The following is a 24,723-nucleotide window of genomic DNA, read 5'->3' as shown; positions in this document are numbered from 1 at the left end:
CTCATACCTTGTCTGACGTTGCTGACAAAGCTGTTCCTCGGAATTTTGAGAATGACAACCCACAAACAAGAGAAAAGACGGGGAATGCGGGAGATGGAAATTCAAGACGATGAGCAAAACGTGAACAAGGTGAATGCATCCTGCATTCACCTTGTTCACGTTTTGCTAACCCACAAACAAATGTCATCAAACAAAACAGCGACAGCGCGTGTCTTTTATGGTAAATCTTCTCAGACATAAATATTAAAAGTGCGAAACAATGACAGAAACCTGAAAATGATGTCATTCTTTTCGGCAGGGCTGTGTGCTACCTCCGGGATCGGCCCGCGCAAAAGGCTGCGTTTCTACCAGAAAGCTCGTCTTCGTGCATAGCGTTCGCCGACAGCGTTTCCCGGTTAACATTGCGGTTACGTTAGCTGCAGTTGCCGGAAAACGTGAGAAGCAGTCAGGGATCTTTGAATGCTATCGCGTTCCACCCTTAAAGGCGTAGCTTAAGCGTCCTCCACATTTTTACACTTTCGTGCGAGTTCGTGCTGCCTATTTCCTTTTTGTTTTCTTTTTATCACTGTTGTTTATATTCTCATTTCTCACTCTGCACCTGGAGTACCATGAACTGAATTCTGGGTTTTTACGTACCAATACAACGATTTGATTACGAGGCGCACGCCGTAGTGGGGGGCACCGGAATAATTTTGACCACCATGGGGTTCTTTCACGTGTCCCCTATGCACAGTACACGGGCGTTTCTGCATTTCGCACCCACCGCGGCCGGGATTCGATCACGCGACATCGCGCTTCGCAGCGCATCACCATGGCTGCGAAGCCACCGCGGCGGGTTGAAGTATCATGCCAGGCTCTCACGGAAAACGGAGACGTTTGCGGGAAAGCAGTGTCCTTTATGCTCCATTTCCGCGCCAAAACAAAACAAAATAAATAAATAAATAAATAAATAAAGAGCAACGGACAAGACAAACAACTGTTGTCTGTTCGGTTACCCGTCTTCGCGTTGAAGATGCAAAGCGCACAGATGTCGTATGGTCTAGCCCAATTAGCGGCACGTATTTTATGACAACTTATCCGTTTTTCCTCCTGCTATGCCCGAGCACTCACTACACCAAAACGTCGAACCGACTAGTCCAGTATAGAGTATACCATTCCAACTTCTTACTCAAGCCAGCACATCGCTCTTGCGTTCCGTTAAGAGCGCGGTCCGTATACCCGGATGTGGCCCCGAGTTTGTCCGGAACACGGTCACCGCAGCTCACTGGCGTGCACCCTCGGAAAGATGTATTCGCGACCCTGGTGTGTTTATACAGTGCGTGGTCGGCCGTGCGCGGTTATACTGGCGTAACCAGTCGAGCTAGATCGCGCTGCGCTCAGTGTAAGCACGGACAGCGTATAGCTCAGTCTCCCGAAAGAAGACGAATGGCACGTGGCAACGCCGGTGGCCACGATGCCGGCAGGTTTTGTCGAGAGTAGCAGGCTAAGGAAGCGAGCCCCCCCCCCCCCCCCTCCTCATCCTCCTCTTCCCCACCTCATGTGGCCAGTCAAAATATAGCCTCGTCCATTTTCGCGTCGAGTAGGTTGCGCCACGGCCCGAGAGGGCCGCCGAGCGCTTCCTGCCCATAATGTCGGGGACTTTATTGCCCGACCGGAGATCGAGGATCGCGTAAGAACATCCGCCGCCGCTGCAGTCTCATAAGTCGTCTCCGTCCGGCTTTCGCGAGACCGGCTTTTAACGAAGCTCTCGTGTTTCCCGAGAAGCGCTTTGCGAAACGCAAAAACACCTGCGCCGCTACCGCCGCAGAAACGTCTTCCTCTTCTTCTTCTTGGCGGCATGTTCCGCATGCACGCAGAAATATTCTAGGAACAAGGTGCATTACGGCGCCTTTTTCCTCCGGACGGGTCTGCGATGTATGCTTCCGTGCATTCGCGTGAGTACGCACGTGACGACAGGCGAAGGACGGCTCTCGGCATTCGCATACATATGCATGGGTGGGCGCTTTACTCACTCAAACAAACACAAACACACACACACGCGTGCACGCACTCGCGACATTGATTCCGGTGCTGTTGATGCGAAAAATACGCGACTTTCCAACCAGGCTTGTCGTGCGCCTCACATTTAGACGCGTCTTGCAGCTTTCTCCTGCAAAGCCGAAATCACCGCCTGTAATTATGTTCGTTTATTTTATTTTCTATATGGGTGCGTCAAGTCTCTTAATTCCTTCACATTGCATAACTTGCCAAACTGCAGAGAGAAATGGTTACTAAGAATATGTTTGCACTTCAACGGCAAAGCACTTGGCAGATGCAGCCATAGAGCACCCCAAACCTGAACCGCCAGATCGCCGTCACGTTTACGCCCGTCGTACCCGCCCGAAGCAAAAGCAATCTGAGGTACGTCGCGTGCGCAAGTACGCTGTTTTTGCCGAGAGTTACCCCGTGTACACAACACGGCGTCCTCCGGTGCCAAACCCTTTTATGACAGCGCTGTCTGTAGGGGGCGGGAAGGATCTACGTGGCATGCGTTTAGGAGGAACAGCTAGACTCTCAAGTCGACGGAACTATTAGCCATGCGAGGTCATGCCGCGTGTAGCGCGAACTGGAGACACGGGGTTGGCGCGAAGGCTTTGTCGTACCTACGTAAATGGAAAAAAAAAAAAAATAAGACGGCGTCATTCAACGCCAAGAGACGGAGCGGGTGGAGGGTCGAGGTTGTGCTCGTTTCCTCGCTCCGCGCGTCCAGCTCTTGACACCGTGCAGCTACGTGTCCCCAATGGGCCGCCCGCTCAAAGCAGCAACTAAATGTGCGTGGGCCCGTCCTCTCCGCCGCGGACCATCAGTGGCGGCTTGCACGCACCGTGGATGAATACACGGCGGGTGATGTAGCATACACATATACTCCTTCTTTTGAGACCTTCCTCCCTTTTTGTCACCCCGGCATGTTTTATCACTTTGCGGCCCTTCTCTGACAGCGTCTTCGCCTCAGTATTTCACGCGACACAAAGAAAAAGAACGAAGGAAAGAAAGAGACTAAAAAATAAATAAATAAAGAAAGAAAGAAAGAAAGAAAGAAAGAAAGAAAGAAAGAAAGGAAGGAAGGTAGGAAGGAAGGAAGAAGCAGGAGGGTAAGGCGAGCGAGAGAATGGGAGGGGCAAGATGGTGACGTTGGCCAGCTGTTTTAAATACGACAAAGACGTAAAAATGGGGCCGACTTTCTTTATTTCCCACTTTCTTTCTTTTTCTCTCTCCTACCGTGCCCCCCTCGCACCGGCACCCAGCCATTGTTTGGACCCCCTTGCTTCCTTCCGGATGCCGTGGTCGTGCGGGGCCGCGCGTGTGTGTGTGTGCGCGCGCGCGTGTGCGTGAAGAAAGCTGCACTATATGCGGATCGCACGAGGCGTACACGCCGACCGACCGACGGGCACCAAGCCTCTCGCCGCCGCACTCTTACGCAAGCCGCTGCGTGTGTACGCGTTATATGCGGCTCACGCGGCGCGCGCGGCTATTCGCGGAGCGTCGCGCGGGCGCGTGTGTGTGCGTTTCGCGCTCGGGGTGGCCGGCCGCAACCCTTTTTCCGGCCATTGTGTCGGAAACCTGCGCCACTCGCCCGAATGCGAGACGCCGTGAGAAGACTGCATGGGCGGAAGGGTTGAGGAAGGATGTCGGGGTTGCGTGGGGGGAGGTGAAAGGGTGTGCAGTGCACAGCAGACGTGGTGCGAGTGTGTACATGGACTGCGAAATACATTACCGGCACTCTCCATGTACGATGCTTAAGGAGACCTGAAGAGGGAGACAGAGAGAGAGAGAGAGAGAAGGGGAGAGGGAAAGGCAGGGAGGTTAACCAGTCTGAGTCCAGTTTGCTACCCTACACGTGGGGAGGGGAATGGGGAGTGAAAGAGAGAGAAAACATTAGTCTATACCGCCACTTTTACATGCGCTAAGTTGGATGCAGGATATCTATAGTCGGGCACCCAAGTCTGTTGCCATCAGGTAGTGAAGAAGCGCTCGAACTGCTTTCTGGGCTAACGAACTGTGAGGCCAGGCTCCCAAGATCCTTGCTTCTGTAAATGGCCTGTCGTCCAGTCTATTCAAGGCACACGGGAGAGTCTGACGTTCATTATCAAAGCGAAAACAGTGGCACCAGAGACCTGTACATTTGTACACGAAGGTTGATTGGACCGACAGTGATGGAACAAGAGACGCCTCTGGCGCCAATGTTTCGACGATGGGGTGTTGTATTCGACGGGGCAGCGAGAGACTTCACTGTGAAGCAGAAGTTTCCCTGGCGAAGACGGATACCGTTGTTTAAACGCTGGCTCCCGGAGATGGCTCTTGTTCAGCCATGCAGTGCCGGTCATTTCGAGTATGCATTTTTCGAGGAATACCTGCCTGGCTTGGATGCGCACGCTGATATTTGATGTCACTTCCATGCTCGCGTTTACCTCCGCGTATGGGATAGATCAACGACTCCCCTCAGCGCGCAGTGTTCACATAGCGCGGGATGATACAGACGTACTATCAACACAGCGCTTGCGCTTCTCCTCCTATAGGACAGTCCCACTCGTTCTTTGTCCACAGGGGTTACCTTGCGGGCTACGCGCCCGACCGACGCGTCACCAGCGCCAGGTGTGTGACCGGGCAGGGATTATACGCGAGCGAATGGAACACAGTTAACCTTACATTGGCGATGACGATGGCTAACCGGAACACGGAGGCACTGAGCTCCGAAATGTTGGACGGCGAGAGTGAGACAGAGTCGGGTAAAGACAAACAGATCGTTTCATACCCTGCGTGTCCAGTCACTGCGCTGCGGCTTAATTAGGTTGCAATTGGTAAATACCGTATATACTCCTGTAAGAGCACTGTTTTTTTTTTTTCGCACTCTTAACGAGGTGCGGCTCTTGCACGGGGCTAGACTATTGCGGTCTAATTTTCTTACCGTACGCAACATCGTCGATTTCTTTCTGCAAAAACAGCAAACGCAGTTTTTTTTCCATAACGCATGCACGCCACGAAGCCGGTGCCCATCTGTAGCCCTCAGTACTTGCGGCTGCCAGCGCTATTCAGATTCGATTTGGTAACACAACTATGAATACAGTCATCCTCAGTACCCTCCACAGCGTGATATATATTACTTTGACGTAAAAGCTTCTCGCAACCATGTCCGAAGACGGCGCATGCCACCCGCTCAGAATCGGAGAGCCCGCACCCACAAGCTGCGACGCTCTCTTCATTATTCGAATTCTTTAGTTCTATTGAAAAAAAAAAATCGGATTTGGGCTGTCAAGTTGGGCGTGCGGCCTTTTCACGAGTGAAGCCCTTAGTCGGGTATGTACGGTAGTTTAATAAGGCTATTTTTATTTCTAAAGCTCAATAATTTGTGATGGCTGGAGGAACAAGAAAAGTTACGTGGAATACAACGATGAAAATCGCGCATTTCCAAAAACGCAAATCAAGCTCCAGATAATGTGCTTAAAAATGAACAAGAAGTCAAGGTGTTTGAACTTATAGAATAAGCAAAATGATTACGTCAGTTATGTGAGGCTCGCCAAATCGAAGTTCTCCAGAGAGGGCTATCTTCTACAGGCATCTTTTTTAACGAGAGCTCCCTGGGCGTCACCGTAATGCTTCCTGTACTGCAGTGAACCCACGTGAGCACTAGCTTGTTCAAAGGAGCTGTGGGAACAACAGCAGAGAGCTGGCACTCTTGGGCAATATTTGGCCCTTGGGCAAATAAATGCCACACATCATCATCATACAGAGAGGACGTATTCTCGCTGCCCGTCGGTGAAATGTATAAAACCAAGTGCAATGCATTACTTTTGTGCCAATATCCTTGTGCTCCACGTATACTTCTATATACTGGTATAGTAAAACCGCAATTGGGCGTCAGCTAGAAATATAGCCGCTCTCGAAAGACCATATACATGATTCCGCTAGCAGCTTTCCTCGCGGGTCCAACTTGCCCCAAGCAAGATGGCCGGCCTCCTCCCGCTAGTAGCACTGTCGAAACTTTGATGGTGGGAAGAACGGAAGGCGTTATGGACGATGGTGCCTTGTTTACGAGTGTAGCCCCACCATGTCGCTTAGGCGAGACGAGTTGTGTGGAGACGCGCACTATAGCGAAATTTTGCATATTGCTTACCCCCCTTCCTTGCTCTGCGTGTCTCCGTCCAACGCCGTCGTCGAGATGGGATTCATGTGGCGGTGTTTTTTCGATCTCGGGGTATTTCACTCACTATTGCTAGTCCGTCCAATCTATCTATCTATCTATCTATCTATCTATCTATCTATCTATCTATCTATCTATCTATCTATCTATCTATCTATCTATCTATCTATCTATCTATCTATCTATCTATCTATCTATCTATCTATCTATCTATCTATCTATCCTTCCGTCTGCGGTGTATTATTTCGCTATCCATCCATCTAGTCATCTGTCTACAGGATCCGTATATCCATATAACCAACTATATGTCTATCTGTGTATTCATCAACTTATCCAGCTATTTAGCTATGTCTGTCTGTGCCCAACCATAATCTCCTATCTATCCGTCCCTCCCAGTCCGCGGCATTTTCTCTTTTTCGCCGCACTCTCACTGCGGGCACGAATTCCCACCACAACGGAAGGGAAGAAAGAAAGAAAGCTGCCTCCCTGCGTTCCACGCTCGATGCCGCAGCGCGGAGAGAAGAAACAACAAACCGCCGCGCGGCGTCTGGGAGGGCCCGTCGGCTCACGCTCGTCGTGTCCAACTCGGCACGCGAGCACGGGTGGTGGTGGTGGTGGTTGGTATTATGCGCAACAGCCTCCGCTTCTGCGCAAAAAAGCAACACTGCGCAGATGCCGCGAGCCGGCGTGTATATGCGCCAGGTCTGGGAAAAGGGTTTCCGCATTTCTTCCGCGTCCCACGCCCCCCCCCCCCCCCCCCTCCCTCCTCCGTTGCAGACGTTTTCCTCGGCTGCCCCCTACGCTGCTACCTACGCAAGCTGTGCTATTAGCGGCAGGGAAGGCGGGGGAGGGGGGGGGGGGGGAGCGTCGTTGCATACACAGTTTCGCCAAAGTTCTAGCTAGTGCAGTTCCGCTCGCAAGTCGTAGTAGCCGCGGCTGTTCGGTGTGCTCGGTGCTACTACGATACGGAACGCCAAGGAGCCCGCGCTTGTGGCTTTGCCGTCGCCTAAAGTTAAACCAATGTAGGGGCACTCCCTTTCTTTCTTTCATCCCTCACAATCTCGCCTGGGCGCCAACACTGCCACTCGGCTAACCTCTCCCAGATACCATTAAACTTTCTCTCTCGGGGCCGCGTGGATAATACGCCGAAAATGGGCCTCGTGTGGTAGAACGAGCGAAGAAAATGATGCCCTCTGCGCCGAGCAATGAGACAGAAACTCTGAAACTGAGCCTTTGGAAAAACAGGCGGTTCAAGAACAATTGGCACCTTTGATGCCTTGAGGTAGCGTACGCGACGGCTGATTGGCCGGTTTCCTGTACTCCTTACTTCGCACGCGAAGTGACGCAATGTTGACGGAATGTTCCACATCTACGTGGGGTGTAGAGGTGTGAATGGCACTGGATAGCGCTCTGAGGTGTAATTTTATATGCACGCACGCACATGCACGCATATAAACACATGCACACGCACAATATTGACACGTCTATTGCTTATCTTTCCCCGGCCAACAAATGTTAAACGTTGTCGCTCAGCACAGGATGCGCCTGCACGTATCGGAAGTTTCTCGAATGTTATCGATGGTTCTATCCGTTGTTTGTTATCATCGAAGCTTGCGTAATCTGACTGTACGAGCGACGCGAATTGTGTAGCACTTTCTGGAAGACATGCAGGCACCAGCAATTACTCTGGAAACTTCGATGACTCATGCGTAAAAGTCGACGCGCTTGATCCGCATATCAGATTCTTGACGATCGCCGACTGTGTTCGCCGCTATCGTTGTGCTATGAGCGTAGCCTATTTCTGCACACAAGTTCGCCCAATAAAGAGTTGGTTTCGCCATTCACAGTTTTGCTACTGTGTTCTTGACCGCCCCTACGACGTGACAATATACGCATACACAACCGCCTGCGCCGATCAATTCGTAATGCATCCCCTCCTCCCCGTTAACGCGCCAGTTTGTGGACTCGGCTACCACAGGCGACAGAGTTGTCTTCTGGTTTATTTTCCTTTTCGTTGTAATTTTTACACATCAATCGAAAAGAAAAAAAAGGGGGGGGGGGCTGTCATGTCATTTCCTATAAAATTTTTTTGGCATCCTCGTCTATGCGAGCTTCATTTATATGTTACAACAAACTGAATCCCCCCCCCCCCCCCCCCCCGACTCTTCAAGCCCCACAGTAATGCGACGTTCGGCCAGGCTAGGAATGCAACTGAAGTGGCGAGCGGGAATGCCGCGCCATTACAATTATCCAAGCAGAAGCAGCGAAATGAGTTTTCGGGAGCTATCGCGAAAAAGCGCCATTTCTACGCGGCTATTCTCCGGGTAATTACTATTTTGCCAAGCGGATGGTTTTCTTTGAAGTACACCGCAGTGTTATATAGGCATCTACTTCCTTCTTTTAATTATCTCTAATGATATTTCATGTTGCTCCCATGTGCACTCGTCGCGAATGCTCCGACGCAAACGAAGTTGTAACTTCAAGCCGCCACGGTTTCACCTCGACATTTCTTTCTACTTTCTAAACGGACCTGGCTAATGGCTCGCTGGTTCATTTTGGCGAGTGTTCAGGAATTGACTTCTGTTGTTCCAATGACACTCGCGAGTTGGAAGTTTTAATGAACATATCTTGAGTGCGTGTGTGTGCCTTTGCGTGCCATGCTTTTTTACACGCCTCGCCTTTCCTTTTCTTTCCCTTGTTTCCTTTGAGTTGTTCCCGTGAATATCGCAATGCCTTCTCCAGCATACATCGCGCGTAATCCTTCGACTGCTGTGCTCCTTCCGCGCACAGCCTTCATCGCAGACTTCATTTTCACGAAAACAAACAAATAATATTCCGTTCTCTAATACAGCTGCCTCGTAATGTGCGTCAATGCTGCTATAACGACGATACGGCTAGTTCACTTCACTCGATCGGGCAGTGGACCATCCGCGTGTTACGCATTTCCTGATCTTCCGTCTATACGGGCTACACAAATGTCTGACAATTTTCGAGCGCTGTCGCATACCTTCAGTGTAGTCCGTTATCTACGTCTGAGCATACGCATATGTGACCTGTAGCCTTTCTTTATTTCTTTTTTTAATTCAGACAACTTGTCCTGCGGCATACGTGCGTACTTAAACGAAAGGCCGGAGGCTTCGCTTATGTATAAATTCTAGTAACAACCTAAAGAACTTGTTGTCCACAAGTCAACGCCTGTATAAAGTGTTTGTCCAGCGCTTCGTAGATTCTTCAAGATCCTTTCTCGCGTATAGCTAAAGTACACCTGTTTAGAACCACAGCAGCCAGCAAATGTGCGCTGTAGATAGATGCTGAAGCGAAACATTCAGTCACTACTGTTTCGTCCTACATCACACTCAACGCGAACCTACGAGACTCGAAAGAAAGAAGCGCTGGAAAAAAAAAAAGGAAGAAATTGGTCTCAACCAACTCGTCCGAACATTCACGCTACTGGGTTACAAGTTCCGCAAAGTGGAGAGGCCGTCGCCAATTTGTCGCCGCTACGTCGATTACAGCGCCAAATTCGCGTCTTCCCATCGCAACGTCCACGGGCGTTGCCACGTCCGCGGTGTGCTGCCTCTGAGTTCACCGTTTCCAGGCACATCCCGAGAAGGAACGCGTCGAGGAAAACAAAACGCCGTGTGCGCGCCAGGCAACTTAACGCGCTCGTGCGGTTCGCCCTGTCCCCGATGGAGAAGACGGCGACCGCCGTATATATAGAGAGAGGAAGAAGAGAAGCACGAATTAGTGGGGGGCTCGGGGGTATCTCTCGTCTTGCCGTCCTCTCTTCGGAGCGCGCGACTAGGCAAAAGAAGCGAGCCAGGGACGAGCGCGAGTGCGTGCCCATACAAGAAGCAGCACTCTTCTTCTTCGCCCCCTTATCGCGTTTCGCCGAGATCGGACACTGCGGCACAGTTGGCGCCGCTGCCGTACAGGCGTGCGCGTTCGCGGCCAAAAACAATAAGCGGCCAGGACGAGAGCGGGTCGTCGACGACGGCCGGTGGGTGGGTGGGTGCGTACAGTGGGCCGCTGCTGCGTGGCCGGGACGCGCCGCTCGCGCGCGTGCGTCGACTGCCAAAAATTGAGAGGAACGAGCACGGCCAATGGAGTGTCGCACACGCGCGCGATGGCGGGGGACGTGTTTTAGGAGTGTCGGGTGAGGAGGGGGATGATAGAGATAGTAGGGAACGTCGTTTTTTGTGGTCGCTGTCTCTCGGAGGACAACGACGGCTTTCTTGCAGAAGGGATCGTGTTTGCCTCCCCGAGAATATATGCTAGCAAATAGGACAAGAAAAAAAAAATGAAAGGTGGAGAGAGGGACCCCGTGCGTCGGCCCTATCACGCTCACGCCCTGAGCTCCGCAGCGGTAAGATCATATACGCGCTTAGAGACTATATGCGTGGCATACGCTTCATGATTTTTTTTTTCTTTTTTACTACGTCTGTGTTTGTCTCACTCTGTGTCTGTTCTGCCTGATGTATCTTTTCTCTCTTTCTCTCTTAGTTTGCCAGCGAAGCGCCAAGACTGCAAGACTCAAAAGCGTCGGCCCCAATTTTTTCTGGGGTATAGTGCGCACATATTCGAGGCTGCTAAAACCCAACCATTTTATTCTTTCTGTCCTTCTTTTCTTTGTGACCGGCACGATCGAAGTGCAGGGTTTAGCCTGCTCACGTGCGTCCATATTTTGCAATATTCTTTATTCTCAAACTTTAGCTAGCTTTATAATACAGCCCGCAGCACGTAGAAATCCAAGCGTGGCAGACGTTCGAGGCTTTAAATATGAAGACGCAGGAACTGCATTAGCGATACCTCTGTTTATCTCTTCCAAATGAATTCCAACTGCTTGGCACAATTAAAGGTGGCTTCTTTAACGTGACTGCTGCACGCGTGCGCACGTGTTATTATCCAGCGACTTCGCTCTGCGAATAAACAGTTGGAGTTTCGGCGATCACTCTGTTCTTTCCTACTCCCTCCTACCGAGTCTTCGTTTCCACGTCGCGCTACTATGTGACCCCCATTGCAGAGGTTCATAGGACGGCGGAGACTTGGCGTGACGAAGAGTGGTTGTACAAGCGATGCCTGACGGTGAAGCCAACATTGCGACAATTCAACTTGTCTTCGTCATGTTGGCTTCAGCGTGAGACACACATTGTTCAACCACTGTTCATCACGGTAGCGTGTAGCAAACTTATTCACCAGTGCAAATTCAAGTGGTGCAGGGGTCGTTAAAGCTACGTGCTTGAGCTGTGACATTAGAATGCGACTCGCTTGACTCTGTCGAGTACTGTGTCATGACTGAAGTAGTAAAGGCAAGGCGCAGAAGACCAGGACTCAAGAAGAAGAACACAAACGACAGGACCGGCGCCTTCGTATTCTTCTTGTGCGCCTTGCCTTTACTACTTCAAGCATGAACCAACTAGCCCAAGCAAGACTTTTACTTGAGCGTATTTCTTCTACATTGGGTCCTTTCTTTCAACAAAGCTTTCGCACCGATCCTGCCATTTTGTGCGTCAACCTGATCGCCGTCTCAGCTTGCCAGTCTCGAGTGGCGCTGGTCCTGTCATTTGTGTTCTTCTTGAGTCCTGGTCGTCTGCGCCTTGCCTTTACTACTTCGAGCATGAACCAACTAGCCTTTAACTGTGTTAACTTTAACTTTAATTTAACTGTGTCATGAGTTTGCTTCATAAATGAAACTGTTGCCATAAGCCTGTCGTCTTCGTATTCTTCTTTTTTTTTTTTTTTGTATACTCCCAGTGCTGTCAAGGCATTACGCTGGGGAGGGCTGACACAAATATACAGCAATAATTCAGGTATGCATACTCCTTACACCGAAGGTACCGGAGTCGCTAGCGCTGGTAGGAAGATTAAACAGGCGCAGCGCCGTCTCGCACGTCGAGCAGCCAGCGCAGCGACACGAACACCCATTATACCGTGCACCCGTGCACGAGAAAGACACACATGCGCGCGTGCTTGTCTGCTTAAGTCGAGACCAATAAGGAATAGTCGTCGATACGGGGCAACGCGAAGATGGTCAGTCGAGCGTAAGCTCCGGCCAGTCGTGCGAAAGAATTCCTTCCCGAAGCAACGGTCACTCGTTTTATCCACGAAAGTGGCCTCGCAGAAGGCCTCCGGAGGCCGCCAGTCGAGACAAATGTGCTGTCATTTTTTTTCTTTTCTTCAATATCCTTCTTATTTGTTGTTCCCGTTTCTTTGGCTCCAGAAGGCAAGACAAGCTGACAAAGGAAATACCGCGAGCTCATGCGGAGCGCAACTACATAACTATCCGTGACGTGACCGGCTCGTAATGATCGCCTCCCCATCGCAGCGCCGGCCTGCCCGTCCGTACGAGAGAATGCACGCGCTGTCGTACGCACATAGCGTACGTGTCTTTCACTCGTTTCGGGAGCCCGAGCGAACGGTCGACAAGCGCTGCCTCTTGGCGTACGCAAGAAGCTCGCATGCAGAGCAGCGCGCGCTGGCCCCGATAGTCCGCGGACGACGCCCCCTGGCGGCCCGATCGTCTTAAGTGTAGCTGTTGCGCGTCTACGAGGAAAGGCAACCTCTACAATAAGGAGAGCGGGAAAGAAGTCGCTACGAAGAAATGAGGGCCGCGCAGAGATCCGACTACGACCTATTCGGTGAGATGTCGTATCGCGAGCACTTTTAGGGAGTCATTTCTGTTTTTTTGTTTTTCGTCTCTGTTTTTCTTTTCTTACGTTTCGATACAAAACTAAGCGTGCCGCTGGATTTCACCCAAAACAATACGCGTGTATGCTAAGCTAAAGGCTTCTGCGTTCTTGTATTCCGTTCGTTTCTAAATGCTTGGTCGACAGTGTATAGTGCTCCTTTCGTTATATGCCTTAAACACGTAGGAATACACCTCTCTCTAAATTGCGCTGAGGTACAGCGGGAAAAGAGCGTGATTATAGAAGATCGCCGTGGGCACTCCATTAAACCTGCGCACTACAAAAGATAGATCGAAGACCGCACACGTAACGGATCTCACTCGTTCCATTACCTTCACGCGGATGCCGCGGTGGTTTCAACCTACCCGATTACTCGCAGAGCCTGGGGCCATGCATGCATCACTGCACTTTAATGACGCAGTATAAAGGTTATTTAAAGGCGAATAAGATTAATAGCAGCAACAATACACAGAGCCTGGGGCCGGTTATGCACTACTGCGTTTTTATCACGCAACGTAATGGCTATGTAAAGAAGGAGTACAAGATCGTCAATTCATCCCCCGCTGAGGGTAAGTTGTTGTCGTTGCCTCATAACATGGCTCGTATACACAAGAGGAGCGTTGGTCACACCGGAGTGATTGAAAACGCGCAACAAAACACCAAGAGGGGTAAAGGCAAACATTCAAATCGAAGCGTTTGGAAACGATAGCACAAGTTCTGATATGGGGGTAAGTGCCAGATTTGGAAGGATCATCGTCCTCCTCATCATCATCTTCATCATCACTAACAGCACTAATGGCAGCCGTGGTCGAGCCTATGCACCTTCAGCTTCAGCGAGCAGCGGGGCCGCGGCGCTATTAAAGACGGAACGTTTTCGCGACTGGTCTCTCAAGACGCAATTACCAAAAACGCCGGATGCGTCGGCCCATTTCCGCTGCGAAGACGACCCACGAGAACTGCGTGAGAAAAAAAAAACAGAAAAAGAAAGAAAAAAGGGGCGCGCACTTCATGTGCTCCACATGGTCATCGCGGCATGCAGTTTTCCTGCACGCCGCGTTTCCGGACATCGCACGCACCGAGTGTGGCCGTGTCGGCCCGCGGCTGGCACCTGAGTGAAGGATTGCGGTCGGTCTCGAGGAGCGAGGGTGCCGTCGCGTGCCCGCGGAAAAATAACACGGAAATTGCCTCCCGGTCGAGTGACGGTACACGTGCTTAACATACTCGTCTCCAGCTTTGTCCTTTTCGACGTTTCTTATTGATTCGAGAAGCCCGTCCGCGACAAATTATTGACGCATATTCTCACGAGCGACAGCTCAAATCTCTGACATCCGCTGCGTCGTAAGTGTGACGTATTTCGCCGCAGACGCTCGATCACGGACGAAATCTTGAGGCCAAATTTTGAGCTCGGGGATGCGAGAGTCAAGGGGACGCTCAGGTTGAAGCGGCTGCTTTTATTTTTTTTTCTCGTTGACTTCACAATCAATTCTGCGTGTCCGCTAAGGCGGTACTGAAAATTCGTTGTGAAGAGTGACGACTCAACTGCTCGTGTCCGTCCTCGTCTCCGCGCATGCTCAAACGCACCTTGAACGAAACCTGCTATGTTGTGATTGTGCGCGGCTGTGCCTATACAGTTGCCGTCTGAACCTGAACTATGCGCACACACAGTAGAAAAACGCTGTGACGACAAATCACAAACTGCGTGGTCACGCTTCCGCTCATCGCGACTCGGCTGGCCCTAACATGTGTACTTTTTGACAAGTGTGCTGTGTCACGGTACTGCAGACCCATCCTCGGAGGCTTCTCGGCTATAGTTTCGTTATCGAGCGCTGGAAGGTGCTGGAAGGGAGCAATGCTTTTTTCGGCCGATTCTTCGCGACGGTTCTTCGCTGGTGGAGCCTCGCTGAAGCGCGCCCTGTGACTTCTCCACTCAGAGGGGCTGAGGCGCACTTTTTTGGGGATACGTTCCAGACATTATACACGCTCGGAAGAGAGAGAAAGAAAATCATAAAGGAAAGGTAGGGAGGTTAACCAGGACTGAGCCCGGTTGGCTACCCTACATTGGGGAAAGGGAAAAGGGGACGGAAAGATTAAAAGAAGAACAGAAAGTCCACTGGGGATATCGTTCAGTCACTCAGTCCGGATTACAGACGGTGACTCAATCCGGTAGCTTTCAAAAAGTCGACATATAATCGAATTGCTGTATTCTTGAGGAGAAATATAGTAAAGTGGGCAACTTGGTAACGGTTCTCAACTATCAACGGCGCCATAAACGGGGACACAGAAATGCGGTATTCTCGAGTCGGAACGCCAAGAAGTTGTCTATACGGCCACGTCTTGTTACCAGCCACGGAGGCTCGGTGACCATGGCGTTCTGTTGTTTAGAGCGAGGTCGCCGGTTCGGTTTCCGACCGCAGCGGCCGAATTTCTATGCGGGCCAGAATACAAGAACGCTCGCGTAACTTAGGTGTACGGGCGCGTCAAGCGACACCGCACGGTGGTCAAACTAAATTAATCCGGAGTCCCCCACTGCGGCGTTTTTTCACAGTCCCAGACTTGCTCTGCTACGTCAAGTACCCGCAACCAACGAATTTCTCGCTACGAGCTATGTAAGATTCGTAGCCATGCAATCGAGAGCGAAGAGTAGCAATACGGGGACCAACGGACTGACATGACGTTTTCGACGCCTACTTATTACTTTCTCCATCTGTTCCCAGTGCGCAGCCTTAAAATCATGATTAACGGCCCTATATCGTCTTTTCACAAAAGAAACGCGACGTGTGAAAATGGCGACGACGGCCTGTAAACGAAACAACGTCCGGAAACGTGTAGCCTCAGGGGCACTAGTCACGCCGTTTATTTCCTCGGCGAAGCGTATGCAGACTCTTATCGCATCCTTACCTCTTTATCGATAAGAGTTCGGATAACAGAGCTGCCTGCAAAAACGCTTGGTGCTGCGATTATTGCCACGCAAGGACGGAACGAGTCGTGAAGCGAGAGAGAAAAACGGGAACCGAGGGTACCACGCGTGGCGAGATCCAATTTCTTAGATGTTAGCGATCCCCCGATATTCAAGCGGTGCGCGGGCATTTGTGATTCTCGAGCTAGATTTGCCAGATGCGTACAGCGCGTAAGTCTCTTCAAAGGCCGCGAAAAAGCAGAAAGCGAGACATGTGCGTTAACCACCGACACGGGTGGCTGGCTATAGAGAAATAGGAGGAACAGGACGAGGCAATTTAACAAAGATCAAGATATGGAAAAAAAAAAGAAAGATAGAGAAGGGCGATGGTGACTGCGTGCTGCTAAAGGATCTGCATGACTAAGCCGTACAGGCGAAGCTGTTCTTATTTTTTCGAAACAGGGCGAGCGCTGCACAGGCGTCGCGGCCCACTTCGCCGATTCTGACAGCAGAGACCTTGCTCGCGGCAGTGATCGCGATATGCACAACGCACGGCTTTGGAAACGCTCGCTGTGTCTCGATCCAAAGCGCGCGGGTGTCTTTGTTTCTTTGTTTTGTTTTTTCGGCCGCGCGATTCAGCGATGTTTCTGCCAAATCGCGTATGAGGCCGCGGGCGCCTGGAAGGGGCGACCGAGCCGAAACTCCCCGCGGCGGTGTCTAAGTATCGCGCGCGCGACGGTCACATTTGGTCCGGAGAAAGTAGCGCGATGCATCGCCAACTCGTTAAAACGGCGTGCCGATATCGCGACGCCCGGGGACCTGAATTCGTGGGCAGGCGCAGGACCGTGTCGCGTTGTTCGAGATGGCAGATATAGCGGCAGTAGGCCGCACAGGCCCACGTTTCGTTGAATTCCAATAAAAGCGAACGGAGGCGGGCAAAGGAGCTTCGGCGCCGTACGGGCGCCTACACATATCCGCGCAATCTAAGCGGATCGAAGAGCTTCGCTTTACAGATTAAAGAACAAATTGCGATCATCTCAAGCTTCCTGTGCCTTGTATACCTTCGAAAATATTGCACGAGCCGCATCGGAACGAGGCCGTGAGAATCGCCAGAAGCGCCCACGGTTGTGAAACGGCGCTGCCCGGCCCGTATGCCTGCTTTCGCACGGGATAAATATTTAATATCGTCGTAGTGCGTAGCTCAGTACAGTTCGGCGCAGTCGCTAGATTTATGCCGCCTGGAGCCCTTCGAGCCGGTCGCTTTCCTTCGTCTTGCCCCCGTCGTGCAGCTGATACGTTTCCATTCTTTACGCATTCTTGAGCTGATCTTATACTGGCCGCCCAGTGGTCGCGTCACTATCGCGCCGTTTAGAACTATACCGCCTGGCTAGTTTTGTGTGGAAACACAAGTCCGATTAAACTATGCAAGCGCTAAGGCTTGAGCTAGAAAGTTATATATACACGGTTCATTAAAACAGAGAGAGGGGAAATATTTTATTTTTATTCCGATACTGAGTTCGCATCACGGTTGAAAATGTTAAAGTTCGCTTGGGAGAGGAAAGATCTGAAAGAAAGTAACGAAAGGCAGGTAGAGAAAGAGATATACCAGGGCGGAGAGTTGATAGATAGAGGAGGAAAAGTCGTTCGAAAGCAAGTGTCGATACCCTCCTACTTCTCGCCGCGGTGCAGGGTCAAAATGGGACACGTAGATGGAAGGTGACAAAACAATAGTGCAATGCGCTGTGGGCACTGTGCATCCAATAGACGTAAAAGTAATGTGACCCGACAAAACGCGCTCGTGCAAACACATTTCGCACACTCACGTTCACGTCATACCATGTGGTAGAGCCGAGCGTTGAAGCCTCTCTCACCACTCCTAAACTCCAAGAGCGGCATATTGCGACGCGTCAATAAAGAAATCAGTGAAAAGCTGGGCAGCCCGGACCATTCGATCTGGGGCCGCTCAGTGCCTCAACAAGCTTTGCCGGAAACTGAAGTTTTATGCCAGACGTACACTGCCTGCTATACTCTTATGGGACATTCCAAAACCTGCCCCAGTCGAACGTTCAGCTGCTCCCAGGACAATCAGAGGAGCCACGCAATCGGGTTTCTGTCGCACCTCGGTCGTAAGACTTTTCGTGAGAGCGCTTGCGAGCGCTCTGAGTTGGAACGCGCGTCGCTCTGAATTAACCAAGCGAATGCACTCGCAAAGCTTGATTTTGGCGCGCCGAATATTATAAACCGCACGGCGCGAGCACTCTGTGGCGCTAGAATGCGACCAGTCGAATGCACAATCAAATTTGGTGTACGTGATTACTTATTGTGCTTCTGTATATATGCATAAAAAAATACAGCGAAAGCGATCTTACCACCTGCACCAGCCCTGCGCCTAGTCCATGAGGGCAACACGGACGTCACCTGTAAAAGAACAATCTGCATTACTGTCCGTGCAAGTATTAAAGTGCAAGTGTTATACATGCGCCCAAGGACAACGGTTAAACGCGGGTATATATACACGTGCGCTTGCCAGGACATTCGGGTCAAACAAAGTGACAGCTCCCCACCACACTTTAAGTATTGTCTACGCTTGATTTTCTTTCTAAACCTGGTACACACGTTCACCTTTGTGAACACATCTCCAAACAATACACGTGTCTTAAAGCCAGCATTTCGTTCACTCGACATATGCACCTCACTAAGGAGCAGAACTGCCCTCCGAGGTGATACAATTCCTCCCCGTAAGGTCCCCAAACGGTTGCATGCGCACACGCACACAATATACGAAGTGCTCAGCACATCAACGAAGAAAACACTTTGATTGGCTGTTGGTGTTTGCTATACAGACTACCAACGCTTGCGCAAGCAAAAAGCAACGACGATCGTGACGGTAGGCATGCCGGTTCTCAAGTGTTCGCATCGACTGCAAAACAAGGCAGTGACGACAGCGAAATTGCTCGTGTGCACGTATATTTGCCAACAGAACGGGTGCCAAGGGAAGAGAAGCGCCGTCTGTAGGACGGCAGATAACTATGTTGTGCTACGAGATTGGAAAACTTGCAAGCATAGGAGCGTAGGACTTAACACGAGAAACGGGTAATTGGAGGTCGCCCGCAAACGCCTTGGCCGTGCGATGGGCATGAATTCAGCGGCTGCTACAGATGGATAATATCTTATACAAGCATGTCGCAACTGCTGGCGTCACTCACTGCGTCACTGCGAATATTGCATCACTTTGTGACACGCGTTGATCTCTCGTTCGCAGTTGGTCAATACCGGTGGCAGTGCAGCGAGTTGTGCCACTTGCGAAAGACTTTTTCAGCTGCCGCTGGATAAGTGGCTGTGCTTCGAGTAATACGACAAAGAATAGTATTAAGCGAAAAGAACAAATGGATCTAAGTGGTTCCATTTTACAGCGAAGCTGTATACGGCTAGGGTTCCATGTATTTTTGTTCTCCGCGAACAAAAAACTATCATCGTCAATTGATCATACCCTCACAAGCATTCGTGTTCTTGCAAGGAAACACAAAAAAAATGCAATGGCTCATAGGCCCGTAAGGCAGAGGCTACAAGCAATCAGCCAAGTGAAACGAACAATGCTTCTTTCTAATCATGAATACAACATACAGAACAGCATGTCGAAAACTGCTATCATCAATTGCTCATACCTCCCTGAGCAACGGCTCATACCCGTGTAAGCAAGAAAAAAAAACGCAATGACTCGTAGCGTCATACGACTAATACAAGCCTTCGTCATTTCTCAAATAAAGTTCACGGCAGCGTTTCACGACTGGACAGTAGCGAAAAGAAACAAGCTCAACGCCCTCATACGCAAGGCGTACAAATGTGCGTTGGGACTTGCGCCCGGAGTCAGCACCACCAAGCTCTTAGGACTAGGCTTACACAATACGCTCGACGAACTCGTGGAGGCGCAACAAGTGTCCCAATTCGAGCGCCTATGCAAAACCCGCCCGGGCAGACACGTGCTCGTAAAGCTCGGCATCACATACCACACGCAGCTCAGCATCAAAGCAGAAATTCCAGGAACCATACGCGAGCAACTATATGTACCCCCATTGCCTCGCAACATGCACCCCCAACACCACACCGGGAGACGTAAAGCCAGGGCACAGCACATGAACCAAAGTTACTCCAACAACAAGAAGGCGGTCTTCACCGACGCAGCCCGTTATCGAGACAGGAAGAGTTTCATGTTGGCAGTTCCTAGCCACCGAAGCAACCACCTCACGAGCGTCACCGTGAACACGGCACATACCGAAGCGGCAGAGGAAGCGGCCGTAGCACTACTGGCCCTCACACAAACCAAAGCTACATACGTGATCTGCGACTCGCAAACGGCAATTCGCAATTTTGCGAATGCGCGTATCTCGCAAGAGGCGTATCACATACTCCAGCGACATCCCATACACCAGGGAGAGGCCGACTTCGATAACCGAAGGCACTTGCTATGGATCCCGGCACACACTGGATTGAGCAGCCCCAAAGAAGCGGCCCACCGCGTTGCTCGAGGCCTCACTCACCGAGCATCATCGGAGGAAGAGCACCCGCGGGGTACTGCAAACGTCTGGGCGTGGGAGGATCGTATGACCAGGTTCCATGACATCACGACAAACTACCAGTTACAAAGAGCGTGTACCCATTCCCTCACGCTAGGTTAGACAGGACGCAAGCAGTACACTTCATACAATTACAAACGGATTCTTACAGAAACCCCAGACTCATGCACGCCATGTATCAAGACACGTATACTACAAACAGATGCACATCGTGTGGCGTCGTTTCCACACTTAATCACATGTTATGGGAGTGTCAGGAGTTAACAAATAAGTTGGGCAGTGCCGACCCCTCCGTCTCTTCCACCGCCAGCCTCCGGTTGCGCTGGATGACCGCACTGCTCAGCTCGAACCTGACAGCACAACTCTGGGCCGTCCAGCGGGCCGAGGAAGCCGCTTCGAGACAAGGTCTCGGAACCGCGTCTGCGGCGGGTGCCAAGACCCACTAAAAAGATGCCGGTCTCAAATCTTATTGATTTGAAAATAAAGTTTACGCTCTCGTAGTCCCGTAAGGTTCATGGCTACTCACTTTGCGTGGATTAGGTCCGGTGGCACTACCCCTGTTGTCGTTGTTGGTGATTTCAATGTGCATGTGCTGGTACCGAAAAGGGAGCGGTTTACGCGTTCCGTGTTGCAGACATATCCCTTGCAATGCCACACCGATCCGGCCCAACCGACCACCCAGCGGCGTACGTGCATCGTTTTGACAGTATCGAAAAATGTGATCGCAGTTGCGAGTGAAATAATGACCACCGATCCAGGCTATAAATGAGCGTGCGTGCTATTCCTCACGATGGCCCCCCATCGAGACAATAAATGAGTTCGTGCCTTTGTTCAAAATTATGTGTCACCTGTGTCGTGTGTCGTGTGTCACCTGTGTCGTGTGCTAAACAGCTTCGCTGGTCAACCACCTTCACAGAATGGAATGGCTCATGACACTTCTTTTTCTTAGTGCCAACTATACGAGGAACAGAGACAGTGAAACAAGAGAAAGCATGAGGAAATTATAATGTGTAATCAAAATCATGAAATAACTAGGTAAAATGCAAATGAAAGTGTAAAAGCAAACTTGCCGCAGGTATGTGCGAGGCAAACCCGTGCCTTCCGCATTGCTGCCTGCTTCGCTTGCACACCGACTAAGCTACGTTGGCGGCCATCAAAGCTCCCACCCACTTTATTGGCTACTTGTGCATATAGGGGCACAAGCTTAACCTCGGGGAGCTCGTGTTAGCCAGCGGCGCTCCCGGCCGAGGCGGCATATATGGAACAGCCCTCTTAAGCGCGGGACCTAAAATAGTTATCAGCTCAAGCACCGCATTCAAGAGCATTTCGCAGCCACAGCACCCTCGGAAGACAACGCGTATAGCTCCGCTCTGACTTCAGCCGTTCAAATGATGTTTGCTCTCTCTCTCTCTCTCTCACACACAAGAAGCACATAGCTTGTCTTATACAGAGCCTTTATATGGCCGTTATACGAGCGCGCAGCCAACAAATTAGACGTCCTTGGTTCTAAAAGATCGCGCTGCTTTTATTGAGCCTTCGCGGTCCACCGCTGCATAGAGGACAGCGTATATACACATCCGCTGCACGCACGGCTCCCATTGCCTCGGGGTCAGGCGTTTAATCGTCGGTTGTATCACCGGCTGTCCTTTCTTTTTCTTCGCGCCGAAGACAAGCTTGCAATCGAGTGTGCCTCCATTCTCGGACATGCATGCGCGCGCGCGCGCGCGCCAGGCCGACTTGGCAACGCGCCCCGTCGCCCTCTTGCACGGCGGGAATGCACACGGCACGCGCGTTCGCTCGCATAAATTTGCGAGCCCGAACTTCTTGGCTTTCCATGGGACGCGTGTCATCGATGCTTCAGGCGCTGCCAATCCTTTGCTCGAGCTCGTATACGTGTGTACTCGGGTATAAATGTACGAGCACGCGCGAGCGACGACGGGTTATTATCGGGTGAGACTCGATTGTGCGGTATATACGATCTGTCACTCCGTGATGGTGTACGGGTGCGCCGTTAATGACTGCAGGCACGCGATGGAAATCCGTCGGCGTACTTACCCTAGCAACATGCGTTTATATGTTTCAACGCGCAGGCGACGTTACAGTGGGGAGCAGCAAAGTATGAAGACCACCGATACTAAGGAAAACAAACATTCTCAAGTTTGAAATCAACTGGTACAAGGTATACATGCCTCTGTTCGACCGTTAAATGAATTGCGGCAATTCCACACGTTGCGCATCGGTGCTAACAAAAAAAAAAGAGAGAAAGAAAGAAAGAATTTAAAGTTAGACTTTTTGAAGCGATGGCCTAAAGACTTTAGTTTGCGAACGTGCGCATACGAGACGCGACTTCAAAAGCGATACTTAGCGGTCGTCGGCAAAGTTGGTACAACAGAGTCGATGCATGGATGCGATCAAGAAAGGCTGCCAACGTCGACGCCTTCCTTTGGCATCGTCGGTTGGCACTTAGCGGTAATCCAATAGCGCCTGCTGATGACGTCACGCTTATGTTTGCCTGTCCAATTGCCTTGTGTTTATGTCATTCGAATAGACAGCGACTTATCTGCGTGGTGTTTCTAATAAACGCTTCGTTCGTTCGTTCGTTCGTTCGTTCGTTCGTTCGTTCGTTCGTTCGTTCGTTCGTTCGTTCGTTCGTTCGTTCGTTCGTGAGTGAGTGAGTGAGTGAGTGAGTGAGTGAGTGAGTGAGTGAGTGAGTGAGTGAGTGAGTGAGTGAGTGAGTGAGTGAGTGAGTGAGTGAGTGAGTGAGTGAGTGAGTGACGCCGCGTTATACTGACTCCACGCTGGAAGTCAGGTAAAGGAGTTTAACGGCCGCGGCAGTGAAACTGAACGACGCGTGGAATGCGTGGTGCATGTTGCCAGTCTTCAACGCTGCCTGCACGGGGACCACGTTCGAGCGAGCTGAAAGCCGCGAACCAGCAGACTCGATGTCCGAAGGGTGCAGTGAGGAAACACTTCTATAATTCACTATATTCACGAGTGATAAGTTTAAACGCGAACGCACCACAGTACACACGCACTTACCCATATTTCACTGTTTTCCGCCTCCTTCAAGTCACCAAGTTGTATCCCTACACGTTCTTGACCGTGCATGAGCAAAAAAGCGCAGTTCTAGGTAATACCGACATTTCCTTTGTCCTTGTTCAGACTTAACCGTCCTACACCTGTTTATGATACGCGACAACCATCCAATGGTGTCAACCCGCTCCTCCCCGCCCCCTTTCTTTTGCACCACATATTGCAAACAGGCAATATGTGGTGCACCGAGGTACCCTCACATCCTTAATGAAAATAACATATCTGTTGAACAGCTCTCAAAGGAGATACTGATTAACCAGCTTCACTTATTTGAAAGTGTATAATAATTATATTGTGACCAGTTTCACTGGGTAATCTTACGTTTTCCCGTTACTTATATGAATGCCTGTGGGCTCAGCCTAAATTATTGATCGGGTTTCAAAGCGCTGTTTATTTACAAATATACGACGTACAAAGACGAGTGATACATGACAGGATAGGCACACTCACCAAGTTTCTGGTACATTCTGTAAGCCTTCAATGCGTGCGCATTCGGTGACCCGGAACACATGCAAACGGTAATCCATGCGTTCGGTAACATGTTTCCCTCAATGTGCGTCACAGCAGCAGTGGTGCGTTCCTGCAGTTCTTGCAGCGTTAATTGGCATCGTGCCTGCCATCTAGCGTGAACGCGACCCACGATGCGGGCTATTTAAACTTGGTGAGTGCATCTATCCTTTCATGCATCACCCGTCTTTGTACTACGCATGCTTGTAAATAAACTGTGCTTTGAATCCTGATGAGTCCTTCAGGCTGATGCTAATTGGCCTAGCGAAGCATGCACGTTTCCGTAGAATTGAATTATGGGGTTTTACGTGTCAAAACCACTTTCTGATTATGAGGCACGCCGTAGTGTAGGGATCCGGAAATTCCGACCGCCTGGGGTTCTTTAACGTGCACCTAAAACTAAGTACACGGCTGTTTTCGCATTTCGCCCCCATCGAAATGCGGCCGCCGTGGCCGGGATTCGATCCGGCGACCTCGTGCTCAGCAGCCCAACACCATAGCCACTGAGCAACCACGCCGGGTGTACGTTTCCGTAGAATTGTCTATGTTATATAACTGTTTTATTTTTCTTTAACTCTGCTTGAGTTTTGACCGATGAACGCAAAGCGCATTCACCGCACTTCAATCACTGTCCTCAAACAATCGTCGGTGTTGCTATTATGCTTTTTGCGTATGCTGTGCATCTGTCCGAATAAGATGTGACCGACGCGCGCCGGGCAGTTTTCAACCTGCAGATAGCAGCTTTTTGCTCAGCGCTCGCTCTTTATGATTTGGAACTCTTTCCCACAA

The 24,723-nt window shown here is 50.8% G+C and overlaps 1 protein-coding gene across 2 annotated transcripts in view; it reads right to left on the bottom strand.

Moving 5' to 3' along the window:
- Positions 1-24,723, bottom strand: part of LOC126524583 (uncharacterized) — a 141,280-nt gene that overhangs the window by 26,010 nt on the left and 90,547 nt on the right. For both annotated transcript variants that reach the window (XM_050172883.3, XM_055067384.2), the window contains one exon: positions 18,130-18,178. The gene's annotated coding sequence lies outside the window, so the exon portion shown is untranslated. The remainder of the gene's footprint in view (positions 1-18,129; positions 18,179-24,723) is intronic.

The sequence above is a fragment of the Dermacentor andersoni genome, chromosome 3 (genome assembly GCF_023375885.2).
Source record: "Dermacentor andersoni chromosome 3, qqDerAnde1_hic_scaffold, whole genome shotgun sequence".
Classification (NCBI taxonomy): Eukaryota; Metazoa; Arthropoda; class Arachnida; order Ixodida; family Ixodidae; genus Dermacentor; species Dermacentor andersoni.
Note: the sequence above shows the minus strand (reverse complement) of the source record. Positions and strands in the feature narration are given on the sequence as shown.